The sequence below is a fragment of the Rhincodon typus genome, chromosome 19 (assembly GCF_021869965.1).
Source record: "Rhincodon typus isolate 14 chromosome 19, sRhiTyp1.1, whole genome shotgun sequence".
Lineage (NCBI taxonomy): Eukaryota > Metazoa > Chordata > Chondrichthyes > Orectolobiformes > Rhincodontidae > Rhincodon > Rhincodon typus.
In genome coordinates, this window is record NC_063350.1 from 2,591,616 (window position 1) to 2,607,891 (window position 16,276).

Genomic DNA, 16,276 nt, shown 5'->3' on the forward strand with positions numbered 1-16,276 from the left:
TGAGGGAGCGCCGTACCGTCGAGGGTCAGTGCTGAGGGAGTGCCGCACTGTCGGAGGATCAGTGCTGAGGGAGCGCCGCACCGTCGGAGGGTCAGTGCTGAGGGAGTTTCTTCCTACTAGATGAAACACTGAATCAAAGCCCTATTTCACAGCTTGGAGTTATCCCATTGCCTGGTCAACTTTGCTCATCAACACTAAAAATGCTGATTAACCAAAAACTCAACCCTTGCTGTGGGGAGCATCTTGCTCAATGAATGTTGTTCTTTGTACATGGAATGCGAGAGAGATTCACAACAGCCAGGATTACGTGCTCCAAGTCATCAATGAATAGAGCAGTTTGTTGCTGACTGGTCTATTTTTACACAAGTAAAGTACTCTGTAGAATAAAGGAATGAGCAGCTGTTTGTTGCAGCATCTACAATACTACATCCTTAGCCGGAACACTCCACAATCTGTGCAGCTGAATCTGGTTTGGATTGAAACGTTCTTTTCAGACTGTCCCTGAGCAGCTGAGAAATCTGCATATGTCTCAGCTTCTCTCTGCTCCGCGTAAATATTCCACCTCAAACTCCTCCTGTTGTTGCTGTACTTGGTGACATCTGTGTTTTGCTCAAAATTAATTTTTCTATCTCACCCTCAGACAATTGTGTTGGGATGTCATGTGGCGGGTTTACAGGACGTTGGTGAGGCCACTTTTGGAGTATTGTGTCCAGTTCTAGTCACCCTGCTATAGGAAGGATATTACAGCCCCAGAAAAATAGTCATCCATTTCAGATTGAGATGAGGAAGATGGAGTGAAAGAAATCCTTCCTAATCTTCCCAGAGGCCAGTGTATCTATGGCATTCTCTACCTTAGGGAGCTGTGGATAATCAGTCATTGGGTCCACCATACCACAGAAAAACAGAAGCAGGCCATCTAGCCCAATGAGTCTGCTTCACCATTCGTTGACATCAACTTCAACTCCATTTTCCTGCCTTTTCCCCATAATCCCTGATACCCTTACTCATTAAAAATCTCACCATCATGAATATACTTAATGACCCAGCTTTGACAGCCCTCTGTGGTAAAGACTTGCACAGATTCACCACCCTCAGAAATTCCTAAATGGCCAACCCCTCACTGTCAGATTATACCTTCTGGCCCAAGGTTCTCCGAGCAGGCAGAGTTTGATTGATTTTTGATCACAATGGAAATGAACGACATTGGCTACGGTGGAAGATCTGGGAGAATTGCAAGAGAAATCCATTGAGGTCCCATTCTCGATGTTGGGAATGTGTTGCCACATTTACACACACAGTCCCAGATATTGAGCTGAGATTCTCACTGGCAGTGGTGAGATCCCAATAATGGGACAATTGCTTGTTATTGGCCTCATTAACTGCAAACCTCACCTCATTAACATGCAGCTACAGACCCTACAACCCACTGCAAGGAAACAAGGCATTGAGGACACCCAACATGGATGTCAGAGCAGGCACCAGACAACTGTAGCTCATCGCTTGCTCTTCTGGGCTGCTCTCTAGGAACACTGGGCAGCAACATCTCAGGGAACGCTGCCCAGGCACCTGCCATTCTGACTGTCCTTCTCCAGCTACCAGTATCAATCCTTCAGACCTCTGCTGCCACTACTTACAGCACACTGATGTACTATACAGCACATCGGCAAACAGCATTGAAAGGTTACTACAAAGATCATTAGCCACTGGGACAGGCACCCAGCTTCCAAGCTGGACCAGGCTGTAACTCAGAGCAGCCCACACGCGCACTCTTCCCCCTCTCACTCTCTTTGTGCCCTCTCACTTTCCCTGCCCTTGGTCACCCAGCCCAGCCACAAATACCAGGCTCACATAAAAAACAAAACAAAGATCGGCAGATGCTGGAAATGTGAAACAAAAGCAGAAGTTCTTAGAGAAACTCTGTGGAGGGAAAGCAGAGTTAACGCTTCAGGTCTAGTCCCTTCTTCAGGTTCCCATCCATAAAGCAGCACACCGCATTCCCCTCTCTCTGCCCTGAATGGAGCAAACCTCTCATCATGCAGGGCAGCTCCATATACACGCGGTGTCTCTCCAATGACACCTCTTTATGCCAGCCTGACAGTTCTGCCGTTTTGTTGTGCCATGTAGTGTTTAGCTGCAGAGATCAGCCACATCAAGGAAGACAAGCTTCAATCAATGGCCCCCAGCACAGGAAGTGAAGGGTAACCTCCAATCTCAGGGGCTTGGGCACAGTCAGCCAGTCATTCAGGGTCATGGGGTGAGGAGCTCACAGTCAAATAGCCCATCACCCACCTTGACTCCTTCTGACCCACCGTAACCTGTTTACTCCTAGAATGAGAGAGAGAGGGGGGCAGGGGGGAAGCATTGAGTGAGATGGAAGTGCCTGGCACAGCTGTTACTGCTGCTCCAGGTGAGGAGAGGATGGTGAGGTGTCTGAATTTTTAAAAAATTATTCATTCATTCAGGGGATGGGAGTGTGACTGGCTGGGCCCAGCATTTATTGCCCATCCCTCATTGCCCCCTTGAGAAGGTGGGGGTGAGCTGCCTTTTTGAACCGCTGCATTCCTCCTGCTGGATGTTGACCCACAATGCCCTGAGGGAGGGAATTCCAGGATCTTGACCCAGCAACACTGAAGGAACGGCAATATATTTCCAAGTCAGGATGGTGAGTGACTTGGAGAGGAACTTGCAGGGGGTGGTGTTCCCATGTATCTGTTGCCCTTGTCCTTCTAGATGGAAGTGGTCGTGGGCTTGGAAGGTGCTGTCTGAGGATCTTTGGTGAATTTCTGCAGTGCATCTTGTAGATAGTACACACTGCTGCTACTGAGCGTTGGTGGTGGAGGGAGTGGGATATTTGTGGATGTGGTGCCAATCAAGCAGCTGCTTTGTCCTGGATGGTGTCAAGCTTCTTGAGTGTTATTGGAGCTGCACCCATCCAGGCAAGTGGGGAGTATTCCATCACACTCCTGACTTGTGCCTTGTAGATGGTGTGACAGGCTTTGGGGAGTCAGGAGGAGAGTTACTTGCCGCAGTATTCCCAGCTTCTGGCCTGCTTTCATAGTCACTGTATTTATTTGGTGAGTCCAGTTGAGTTTCTGGTCAATGGTAACCCCCAGGATGATGATAGTGGGGGAATTCAGTGAAGGTAACACCACTTAATGTCAAGGGACCGTGAACAGATTGTCTCTTGTTGGAGACAGTTATAGTCTGGCATTTGTGTGGCGTGAATGTCACTTGCTACTTGTCAGCCCAAACCTGGATATTGTCCAGATCTTGTTGCATTTGAACACGGACTGCTTCAGTATCTGAGGAGTCATGAATGTTGCTGATCATTGTACAATCATCGGCGAACATCCCCACTTCTGACCTTATGATGGAGGGAAGGTCATTGATGAAACAGCTGAAGATGGTTGGGCCTAGGACACTACCCTGAGGAACTCCTGCAGAGATGTCCTGGAGCTGAGATGACTGACCTCCAACAACCTCAACAGTCTTATATGCCAGGCTCTTTGATACCCTGACTCGAATGCAGCCTTGATATCAAGGGCTGTCACTCTCACCTCACCTCTGGAATTCATCTCTTTTGTCCATGTTTGAACCAAGGCTGTATTGAGATCAGGAGCTGAGTGGCCCTGGCGGAACCCAAACTGGGCGTCAATGAGCAGGTTATTGCTGAGCAGGTGCTGCTTGATAGCGCTGTTACTGACACCTTCCATCACTTTACTGATGATCGAGAGGAGACTGATGGGGCGGTAATTGGCCGGGTTGGATTTGTCCTGCTTTTTGTGTACAGGACATACCTGGGCAATTTTCCATATTAAAAAATGAAAAAACTTTTGATTCCCGTAATCAAAAAAAAAAACCGAAGTTGCTGGAAAAGCTCAACAGGTCTGACAGCATCTGTGAAGAGAAATCAGAGTTAATGTTTTGGGTCCAGTGACCCTGCCTGAAAATAGGAAAGGTCACTCAACATGAAACGTTAACTCTGATTTCTCTTCACAGATGCTGCCAGACCTGTTGAGCTTTTCCAGCAACTTCTGTTTGTGTTTCTGATTTTCCTCATTGTTGGGCAGATGTCAGTGTTGTAACTGTACTGGAACAGCTTGGCTAGGGGAGCGGCAAGTTCTGGAGCACAAGTCTTCAGGACTATTGCTGGAATGTTGTCAGGGCCCACAGCCTGTCACGTGGAGTGAATGGAATTGGCTGAAGACTGGTATCTGTAACGCTGGGAACCACTGGAAGAGGCCGAGATGGATCATCCACTCAGCACTTCTGGCTGAAGATTGCTGCAAATGCTTCAACCTTATCTTTTGCACTGATGTGCTGGGCTCTCCCATCATTGAGGATGGGGATATTTGTGGAGCCTCCTCCTCCAGTGAATTAATTGCCCTCCATTCATGACTGGATGTGGCAGGACTGCAGAGCTTAGATCTGATCCATTAGTCTCTGTCCAATCACTTACTGCTTATGTGGTTTTGCAAATAAATAGTCCTGTTTGGTAGCTTCACCTCATCTTCAGGTATGCCTGGTACTGCTCCTGGCATGCCCTCCTGCACTCTCCATTGAACCAGGGTTGATCCCCTAGCTTGATGGTAATGGTTGAGGGGGGGATATGCCGGGCCATGAGGTTACAGATTGTGTTGGAGTACAATTCTGCTGATGTTGATGGCCCACAGCGCCTCATGGATGCCCAGTCTTCAGTTGCTAGATCAGTGCGAAGTCTGCCCCCTTTAGCACAGTGATAATGCCACACAACACGATGGAGGTTATTCTCAATGTGAAGGCGGGACTTTGTCTCCACAAGGATTGTGCGATGGTCACTCTTACCGATACTGTCATGGACAGATGCATCTGCAGCTGGCAGATTGGTAAGGATGAGGTCAGGTATGTTTTTCCCTCTTGTTGGTTCCCTCACCACCTGCCGCAGACCCAGTCTAGCAGCTATGTCCTTTAGGGCCCGACCAGCTCGATCAGTAATACTGCTGCTGAGCCACTCTTGGTGGTGGGCATTGAAATCCCCCACCCAGAGTACATTTTGTGCCCTTGCCATCCTCAGTGCTTCCTCTCAGTGTTGCTCAACATGGAGGAGAGACTGATTCATCAGCTGAGGGAGGACGGTATGTGGTAATCAGCAGGAGGTTTCCTTGCCCATGTTTAACCTGAAACCATGGGATGGTGTGGAAGTGACAGGTTCTCTGGGTACAGTGAGATGGCAAAATCCAGATAGAATCACACAGGAGGGGCATCATGGTTGGGGGCAGTGTTAGTTAAAGAGGTGAGTTTGGGATGATACAGGAAGAAATTATGCAAGACCCTCAAGGATAGAAACCCACCATGAAACTCAAAAAAAAAAATCAACATTATGCCAAAATATGGTAAGATTCAGGCTCAGGGAATTCAGAAATACGGGGCTAATGCAGGAAGACAAAGTGATGTTGAGGATTATGGAACAGGGCCAAGGGCTCAAATGGCTAATTCCTGATCCCATTCCTTCTGGGGAATGTGTTGGTGGGGGCGGGGGGCGGGGGAGTGCAGATGAAGATGTGGAGCCGATCAAAGATCAAATTCAGTGACAGACCAGACCCAAGGGGCTGAATGGTCACATCCTCAAACCGTCTATAAGCTGCATTTATCACACAATGGTGCACACCATTATATGATATACTTTAAAGGACATAATCAGCACAGTAATTTTGTTGAATTCACCTTCCCCAAATGGTGTCACTGAATTTTGAAATTACTGGTTTGTAGGGCAGTATCTCGGGTTGACAGACTACTCGGGAGGGAAAGACAAAAACTGAATGTCCACAGCCACACAGTGTATGAGACACCAAGTCTGAATGGTCAGAATCTTTGATCGCTGTCAGCATATATCAGGTTACAAACTCAAACCCAGCCACTGAACAAACTAGGTCAGAAGTCACACAAGTCCACTTCACCTGATGAAGGAGCAGTGTTCCCAAAGCCTGTGCTTTTAAATAAACCTGTTGGACTATAACCTGGTGCCCTGTGACTTTTGACTTTGTGCACCCCAGTCCAACACCGGAACCTCCACATCATGACCGAACTAGAGCTACTCAAACTAGACCAAAACAGGATTTCTCCAGCACTTCCTGTTGTTTGCAACAGTTCCAACTTCTGACCCTGTGATGAATCTGATCCTGGTCAAACAGATTCAAAATACAGCCAAGGGTCTTTACAGATGGGCATAACTGTGAGACCCTCACAGTTGGATAGTGGATTGGCACTCCCAAGTGAGCCCACAAGGCAAACAATCAGATGGTCAAGGGTGACGGGCTGAACGGCCTCTTCCTGTGCTCTTTGTTTTCTTTTAAAAATGTTCCAGCCACGTCCACATCCCCAGCCTCCAAAACAACATCTGCCCAACACAAAGAAGATGGAGGACACAGAACTGGGTGGCCATTCCAATTGGGAAAGGGCTTACAGGCTGATTATTGAAGAAAAAAGCCAGACCTTTAGGCGGGGAGCGGGGCTGCTATGGCAGAGAAAGGTGTTAGCGAGACCACATCTTGTATGCAGTTTTGGTTTGTGTTCTAGCGATGGAGGGAGTGCAGTGAGGGTTTACCAGACCGATTCCTGGGATGGCAGGACTGATGTACGAGGAGAGATTGAATCGGTTAGGATTGTATTGACGAGAGTTTAGAAGAATCGCGGGGTTGGGGGGGGGGTGTCTCATAGAAATCTGAGACACAGAACTAGCAAGGTAAATACAGGAAGGACGTTCCTGATGACAGGGAAGTTCAGAACCAGGGATCACTGTCTAAGGAACAAAAACAGAAGTTGCTGGAAAAGCTCAGCAGGTCTGGCAGTATCTGTGAAGGAAAAACCAGAGTTAACGTTTCGGGTCCGGTGACCCTACTTCAGAACTCAGACCTGCTGAGCTTTTCTAGCAACTTTGTTTTTGTTCCGGATTTACAGCGTCCGCAGTTCTTTCAGTTTTCACTGTCTAAGGATACAGGATAAGCCATTAAGGACTGAGATGAAGAGAAATGTCTTCACCCAGAGAGTGGGGTGCCTGTGGAATTCTCTGCCACAGAATTGTCTGATTTGAAGGAGGAGTTGGATGCAGAAGTTGGAGCCTGCTCCTCTTGTCTGTGTTTTTTTTTTAATGAACAGAGGGCTGCAATGATGGATTTGGACGAGGAAAGGTTGGAGGATGCTCCGGTGAAGCACAAAGCCTGCATGGACACTTTGGGCTGAATGGCCTGGCTATCGTGTGTAAGAGCTGCCCAGCGAGCCAGCAGATCAGGAGGGGTGGGAATCTTTGGGAAAGCTTTTGATGCAGACGGATAGAAACAGTTAATATCCACCTTGTAGTTACACTGGCAGCAGCGTCCAGGCTGTGAAAGATATCACAGAACATGCTGGGCACCCATCCAGGAGAGATATTCTGTGCAGGGAACGTGCATAAATTGTGAAACCGATTACAGACACATTACGCAAGGAGCTCTAAATTCCACGGGTGACAGAGTTTAAAACAACACATGCAACATTGTTTATAGCCAATCTCCGTCAGAGCCTCTATCGCACACTTTACTCTGAGGCAAGTGTAAGAAGTTCCAAATGCCTGCTGGAGAGCGATGAGCTCTGGTTTGAAGAAGCCAGTTCCAGCCAGTGTGAACACTGCCAGGAACCCCGAGTGATGAGTTAGTGGAGCGTTGCGGATATTAGTAAAACAGCTGCTCTAGGTCACACAGGATTCCCGACGGCTGTTCACATACCGACACTGAACCAAATACCTTCAGATGGCAGCCTCCCACAATCAGTCAAACTTCACAGGGACCTCACATCAGTTACTCATAAACCTGGTAATTGAACCTACTACTGGAGGCTTTTCACACAGTCCCCACATCCAGGCGGCTCTCTCTCTTTATTCTTTTGTCCTTGTAACTCCCTACAGCCTCCCTTCCATTCCCCCGAAACTACAGCCCTGCACTACCACCTCCATTGCAATTAGGGAAAGGCAATAAATACTGGCCCCAGCCGGTAATGCCCACATCCTGGGAATGGATGATTTAAAAAAAACGGACCAATTTTTCTACACTTCCCCACCGACTCAGCTTTGGGACCAACATGTTCCTCTGTAACTGGGCTAGACAGAGAGGGGTGGGGTGGAAGAATACATTGTGAAACTGTCTAAGTGAAAGTAACTGGAAATTAAACCAGGGATTTGGCTCCAAAACTGGTAAAACGCACACACGTCTGACAGCCTGTTTATGGAGGAATTCCTCTTTTTACAACCGTCAGCCGAGGAAGCTCATTACCATCTAAGGCAGCGACAGTCCATCTCTCCATCACATTGTCGTCACGGTGACCACAAAGCCTGAAAGATAAGTGTTACTATGGAGACAGCGGGAAAGCAGGTACCAGAAACCCTCAGTCTCCAGGTCAGGTCCTGGGTAAGAACCTTTGACTTCTCAGGGTGGAATCGCCTGATCAGTGGGTGAGCTTGGCAGAGGTGGATGGAGGGGATGGCAAACAGACGAGAGGCCTCAACTTTCTCCAATTCAAGCACACCCTCCACATATTCTCCAGTCTAGGTAACTGGAACCCATTGTGCTGCCCAACAACAGCGGATGACCCATTTGTAACCAGCTTTGACGTCGGACATCAACTCGAAATATACTCGAACATTCCTGGCCGACCACAGCATCACTGACCATAATCTAGTCCTCCATTCCCCAGCCTGGCCATCTCCGAGGGTTAACAGGACGGATGGAGGGTGAAGGTGGAATCTCATGTTGACCACGATAAATGGCAGCCAGTTTGTGCACTGCAAGGTTCCACAGCCAACAATGAGATAATGACCAGATAAATGGTTTGTTTCCGGGCTCCTGCTCAAGGGATAAACATCGGCCAGGACACAAGAGCTTTTTCCTATTCTTCCACAAAGATACCACTGTGGGGTATTTCATGTTTATCCGAGAGGGCAGACATCTGACCGATAAGAGGGCGCCCCCACACTACTGCACTGTGGGTGTCAGCCTGGCTAATGTGTTAATTGCCACTGAAACACACGTCCGTCAGCTTGAGAGGCAAACATGTAACAACCCAATTATAAGAGCAATTGAGGAAGAATTTATGGCTCTGCTCAACTAATATTAGGAAGGAGAATGTGTTTGATTATTGCACAGCTCAACCGGTTTGTAAAAGTCCTGCAGGGAAGGGAACTTTGACCTTCTCCTGACTCTAGTCCCACAGCCGACCTTCACTCTCGAGGAAACTGGGCAATGGGCAATAAATACGTGCCTTGTCAGCACCATCCACATTCCGAGAGCAAAACATTAAAAGAATTCTACATTCCAACTGCCCTCTTAAAAAAAAACATTCGCCCTGACCTTTCATTCTGACTCGTTTGATAATGACCTTTAAATGATTATTGCCTCATTGCTGCCTGAACCACCACTGGAGGCCAGGCATTGGGAGCTGCCTCAGTAGAACCCTTCACAAACGCCTCACGTTTGTTGGGAATTATCTTACATTCAACCCATCGGGCCTGTACTGGTTCTTTGAGAGAGAAACCTGGTGCCTCAGCCCTGCTTTTTGTTTGTGATGGTGAAGTGTTGCTGGGTATCTGTCCAACTTGTTATTTATAGAATTGGCCTCCACCAGCTTTTCAAATCCCGACAATTCTCCGAGTGAAAACATTTGCCACCTGTCAATGTGGTCTATTGCATCCGCTGTTCCCGATGTGGCCTCCTCTATATCGGTGAGACCAAGCGGAGGCTCGAAGACCGTTTTGTGGAGCACCTACGGTCTGTTCACGACAAACGACAATACCTTCCGGCCGCGAACCATTTCAACTCCCCCTCCCACTCCCTGGGCGACATGTCCATCCTAGGCCTCCTCCAATGTTACAATGACGCCACACATCTACAGCCCAATGGTCTCAATGTGGACTTTACCAGTTTCAAAATCTCCCCACCCCCGGCCTCATCCCATGACCAACCCTCCCTCTAATCCCGGCCTCCTTAACCTGACACAAACTGTCCATCTTCTCTCCCTCCTATCCACCCCTCGCACTTCACTGACCAATCCCCACCTGCACTCACCTATCACCATCCCACCTACCTTCCCCAGCCCCACCCCTCCTATTTATTTCAGAGCTCCTTTCCCCCTCCCCCATTTCTGAAGAAGGGTCCCGACCTGAAACGTCAGCTTTCCTGATCCTCTGATGCTGTCTGGCCTGCGGTGTTCCTCCAGCTCCACACTGTTATCCCTTATCTCTCTAGGTCTTTTACAAATGGTTTTGAATCTGTGACCCTCTGCTTATGGACTTCATTCATCAGAAGAATGCTCAAAATCTCTGTTCATCTGTTAGATCTCCAAGGAGAACAATCCTAACTGTGACTTCCAGCCTCTCCTCACGACTGAAGTCCCTCAACCCGGGTTACATCCTGGTTAACCCTCCCCAGTGCCATTTCAAAGCCTTTGCATCATTCTAAACCTCCCTTCCTCCAATGTCACTTGGTCAAAATCCCTCCCTAATGGCATTGTGGGTCAACCTACAGCACATGGACTGCAGCGGTTCAAGAAGGCAGCTCACCCCCACCGTCTCAAGGGCAAATAACAAATGCTAGCCCAGTCAGCAATGCCTACATCCCACAAATGAATTTAAAACTTCTATACCTGACCAAAGTCATGAACTTACAATTTTATACATTGTATATACACATCCATGTTCCAACTAGCACATCTGTACTCCCTGGCTTACCCTAATGGAGACAACAGCAGACTGCCTGGGGGAAGGGGGTTGGGTGTGTGGGGAGAAGCTACAAGGATAGGGGAGCAAGAGGTCAGGTTTATGTTCATGCACACTCAACACTCTGGCTCATTCCTGAACCAATCATAATCCCAGAATAAAAATATTTCCTTAACGAGGTAGGCACAAAAGGAATGAATAGCACTTCAAGGTTCAAGTATAAGCTCAAAGTACCAGAGCAAAGACATAAGATATTTTTTCCAGGCCTACAGTTTGAGAGTTTTGTTTTAGGAACACCTTTACCAGTAATAATGGACAGGGGGCTAGCAGCAGGGTCATGTTTAATCAGTTGGGCCAGGGAGTAAAATTCAATGTAAAGAGCATGGAATGCAGTTGGACCAGAACTGTGCCAGGCCTGAGGGACTATAGAATCAGAAGGAAGCTGAGATACTTGGGATTTATCCAGTCGAGTAAGGCCGATTCAGAGGAAATTGAAGATTTCAGCACCATTAATTTTAAATAATCACAGAGTGAGGTTAGGGAGATATCCTCGACAGTGGGTTGTGGAGTGTAGAATGTGGAATGTTTCACCACAGGGTGGGGTTGAGACAGAGAATACGGCACTGAATGTTAGAAAACTGACAAATATTAGTAATGAAGGAAAATACATTCCATTGCTCCGCCATCAGCTCAACTCCTAGGCCAAGGCTTAATTATCGTTCAGCTTCTGCCATCTTGATGTCAAATGATGTTGCAATTACTTTTTAGCCAAAATTGATAAAACCTTTGAAATGTCGGTACAATTTACAATGGCCTTCAAGAATGACTGAAATGGCTTTAAGATTTGCCATCAATTATAAAGGGATCAATTGTAATTTTCCTAAATAATAAATACTGGTCCATGTGACATGGTGATCCCTGACCTAGAAGCAGTGCCAACAAGAAGGCAGCTAAGACACATGCTATGTAACTGGCAGATACAAAGGAAAGTTACCAGCAGAGGAGCCAGATGGTGAAGTTGGTCAGGACACAGATGTGGACTCAAAGAGAAACACACATAGTTGAGAAGCAGGAAATCCATCTCAGGAGGAGGTCAGTTTTTGTTTGGCATCAAAGGAAACAGGAACTCTTGGAAGCATTCTGTGAGCTTTGTAAAAGCTGGATAATGTATTGATAGCTCAGAGGTGCCGGAGAGCTGAGAGTTTTTTTTTCCAGAAGTGGTCAAACCACTTTTTGAGATATTATATGTTGATAGGTTGAAAAGGAAAGCTGCACCATCAGAACAGCTATGACCCAATGCAAAGACAGTCCATCCAGATGGTCCTTACTGATGCTCATCATAACCATGAAGCACAAAGGGGTGAAAGCAACTGCCTGATAGGTGGGAATAAAGACCAGCCAATTGTAGAATAGTGTAGCTATTAATATGCTGCTCACCAACACCTTCTCAAGGGCAACTAGGGATGGACCCAGCCAGCATTACCCTCATTAAACAACATTAAACATGAACAGGAAGGGTTTAGAGGGATATGGGCCAAATGCTGACAAATGGGACTGGATTAGTTTAGGATATCTGGTTGCCATGGACAAGTTGGACCGAAGGATCTGTTTCCGTGCTGTACAGCTCTATGACTCTATGCTGAAGGGAATGTTTATGGTAAATTTGTTAATGGCACACGGGTGTAACTGATTGTCCATTCTCAACTGACATAAAACTTGCTAAGAGTCAACTCACATTGTTTGGGGCTTTGGAGTCATATTTAGGCCAGACTAGGTAAGGACAGCAGATTTCCTTCCCAAAAGGACATTAGTGACACAAATGGATGTTCACAACAATGACAACATAGTCACCATTAGGCTAGCTTTTTAAAACCGGGTGTTTTACTAAACTCAAATTTCACTATCTACCCTAGTGGGTTTTGAACCCTCATCCTCAGATCATTAGCTTCTGGATTACTAGCTCAGTGATATGACCACCACACCACCTCGCGCCCCCCCCCTACCCACAACAACCACCCTGCCCCCCCCCCCCCCCACCCCCACCACCTCGCGCCCCCCCCTTACCCACAGCAACCACCTCGCCGCTCCCCCCTTACCCACAACAGTGACATGACCATTACACCATCTCATCCCCATACCCATGGCAGTAGATGTATTTTTGTCATGTGTGTTATTTGAAGTGAAATTTACATTTCCAGGTGAAATCTCGTTCACCTGTTGATTAGTTTAAACTAGTGCTGGTTCCGATTCAGGTGAAATCCTGTTGGCCATATCTTTACTTGGAAATCATTCATTCAATTTCGATGTTTTGACCTATGGTTTTCCAGTGGGGACTTCAAACAACAATAATGCAGCTATGAACAATGATGACCTCCTGCCCCACAACCCTCAGGGCACCCTCTCACTTGAGCCGATACAGTGCCCTGCCGATTTTCACTGGTAGCCATGCTTTCAGCTGCCTGGACCAGACATTCAGAATTTCCTCTCTAAACCTTCACACCCCTCTCTCCTGCTTTAACAGACACCTTAAAACCTAACCTACAGCTTCGGCCAAGCTTTATAGAACTTTAGTTCGGCCACACTTGGAATATTGCGTACAGTTCTGGTCGCCACACTACCAGAAGGACATGGATGCTTTGGAGACGGAGCAGAAAAGGTTTACCAGGACGTTGTCTGGAATGGGGGGATTTTAGCTCTGAAGAAATGTTGGATAGACTGGGTTTGTTTTCACTGGGATGCAGGAGGTTGAGGGGCGACCTGATAAAAGTTTATAAGATTGTGAATAGCATGGATAGAGTGGAAAGTATGAGGATTTCTCCCAGAGTGGAGGGGTCAATTACTAGGGGACACAGGTTCAAGGTGTAAGGGGGGGGGAGGTAGTTGGTGGGGGAAGAAGTTTAAAAGAGATGTGAAAGGCACGTTTTTCACACAAAGGGTGGTGAGTGCCTGAAACGTGCTGCCAGAGGTGGTGGTGGTGGAAGCAGACACAATAGCAGCTTTCAAGAAGCATCTGGATGAGTACATGAATAGGAAGGGGATAGAGGGATATGGATCCTGCAAGTGAACACAGTTTCAGTACGGAACAGCAAAATGTGTCGGCACAGGTTTGGAGGGCCGAAGGGCCTGTTCCTGTGTCGTATTGTTCTTTGTTCACTCAATCTCAACAACTCCTTAACGTGGCTGTGTCAAATTTTGTTTGAAAACACTTCTATAAAGTGCAAAGGCAAAATATAAATGCAATCCTGCTGTTCACTAATCACTATGCTCACTATTTAACAGGCACAGACACCACATGAGGGAGAATGCCAGGAACCATCAGTCCAAAGTCACCTAACTGCTCCCGAGCACGTTATACCCACTACACACACACACACTCAAATTATTCATAGACTGAGTCCTAAGATGTTAATGGAGGTTGTGAAGATAATTTTGGAACAAGTTAATCTGTGACTGATAGCAACGGCCTGTCACTGACATTGTTGTATTTAAGTGCAGCGGCAAGTAACTTGATAAAGATCCGGTGTGAACTGTACTATCTGGAGTAATTTGATAAAGATCTGGTGTGAACTGTACTATTTGGAGTAACTCGATAAAGATCTGGTGTGAACTGTACTATTTGGAGTCAGGGTTACTGCACTTTTGTGTCTCTGTAAAGCTGGACAAGCACATACAGAACAGATGGGGGGAGGGGGCAATGGTTTAGTTGGGTGGCCGAGAAGAGAGTCAGAGGGGAAATAATTGAACAGGATCTGCCCTTTGTCTAGAATTGAGCCTATCTTTACTGTCTCAAACTTGGTGTTCTGTCATTTGAGGTGAATGTTCTAGTTACAGTGTCAAAGTTATACAAGACGTAAACAGACCCTTCACTCCAACTTGTTCATACCAACCAGATATCTTAAATTAATCTAGTCCTATTTGCCAGCATTTGGCCCATATTCCTCTAAACCCTTCCTATTCATATACCCATCCAGATGCCTTTTAAATGTTGTAATTGTACCAACCTCCACCACTTCCTCTGGCAGCTCATTCCATACATGCACCACCCTCTGTGTGAAACAGTTACCCCTTAGGTCCCTTTTAAATCTTTCCCCTCTCACCTTAAACCTATGCCCTCTAGTTTTGGACTCCCCCACCCCAGGAAAAAGAACTTGTCTCCTTACCCTATCCATGCTCCTCATGATTTTATAAACCTCCACAAAGGTCACCCCTTAGCCTCCGATGCTCCAGGGAAAATAGCCCCAGCCTATTCAGTCTCTCCTTATAGCTTAAATCCTCCAACCCTGGCAACATCCTTAATAAATCTTTTCTGAACCCTTTCAAATTTTACAACATCCTTCTTATAGCAGGGAGACTAGATTGAATGCAGTATTCCAAAAGTGGCCTAACCAATGTCCGGTACATCCGCAACATGACCTCCCAACTCCTATACTCAATGCACTGACCAATAAAAGCAAGCGTACCAAATGCCAATCAGTTCATAAAACTGATATAAAGTTTTGAAGTCAGTTCTGGAACAGACATCACTGAGGGAAACTTTTACCACGAGGGCTGGTCAGGGAAAAGGACACATAAAAAAAAAGGCCGGGAGGAGCTGAGAATTGATGGAGATTGCTCTATTCACCAGAGTCTCAGCTACAGGGTCACTCCAAAGTCACTCTGCATTTGGGACAAAACAGAGGGTCAGGGGACATGAACAGATCGATCCCCAATTACACCTCTATATCCAGGGGTTGAGAGAGTGAAGAGGTGGGGCATTTTGGGCGGCTCTCAGCTGTGCGTGTGGTCAGGAGATGGCAGGTGGATGGGGTCGGAGGGTAGTAACCTTATGGGGGTGGGTGGTGTCAGGGGGCAGTAAGTGGGGCTGGGAAGTAGGATTCAGTAAACATCACTGCTTCATGGCAGGGTCAGCAATATCAAGGTGGGGTGGAGGGGAAACAGTCCAGGGAGGAAGGATCTCTGGGGTGACCTCATGTGGGAGATCCTGTGTGTAGGTGGGGGGGAATATGGATACTCAAGAGGTAAAAAGGGTTAGTTTGGGTGGCAATCAGGGCATCTCAAATGAGAATGGGACGTGAGGGAGTTGTAGGGAATACTGGGAGGGAGGTATTGGGTGCGGGTCAGAGGGCTCATTGGGGGATGAATGTTGGGGGGGTAGGGGAGGTGCTCAGTTCGGGGTGTTTTGGCTGGGGTTTAGGAGTTGGGGGTTTGAGAGTTGTGGTGTTGGTGCAGGGTGATGAGGGTATGGGGTGTGTTGTGGAGGTGGTGAGGTGTGTTGGGGATATGGGAGAATGGAGTTTCGTCTGGAGGGGGTAGGGTGAGGTGTGTCCAGGAAGGGTGTGTGGGGGATTAGGGGTCAGGGGTAGTGTGGGAAGTGTGGTGGTGGGGTTTCCGGGGGTGGGGTGTTGGTGGTTTGTGGCAGGGCTGGGTATTTGTGGGGGTAAGGGTTTGTGGCAGGGCTGGATGTTTGTGGGGATGTGGGTGAGCAGTGGGGGATGGGGGAGTGTGGGTGAGAAGGGGGGTTGTGGGAGTGGGGGGCTGTGGGGGTGAGGAGAGGGG

The 16,276-nt window shown here is 47.5% G+C and overlaps 1 protein-coding gene across 1 annotated transcript in view; it reads right to left on the minus strand.

Annotated features, from left to right (window-relative positions):
• snta1 (syntrophin, alpha 1) overlaps positions 1–16,276 on the minus strand; it is a 45,084-nt gene that overhangs the window by 28,106 nt on the left and 702 nt on the right. The gene's annotated exons all lie outside the window — the stretch shown is intronic.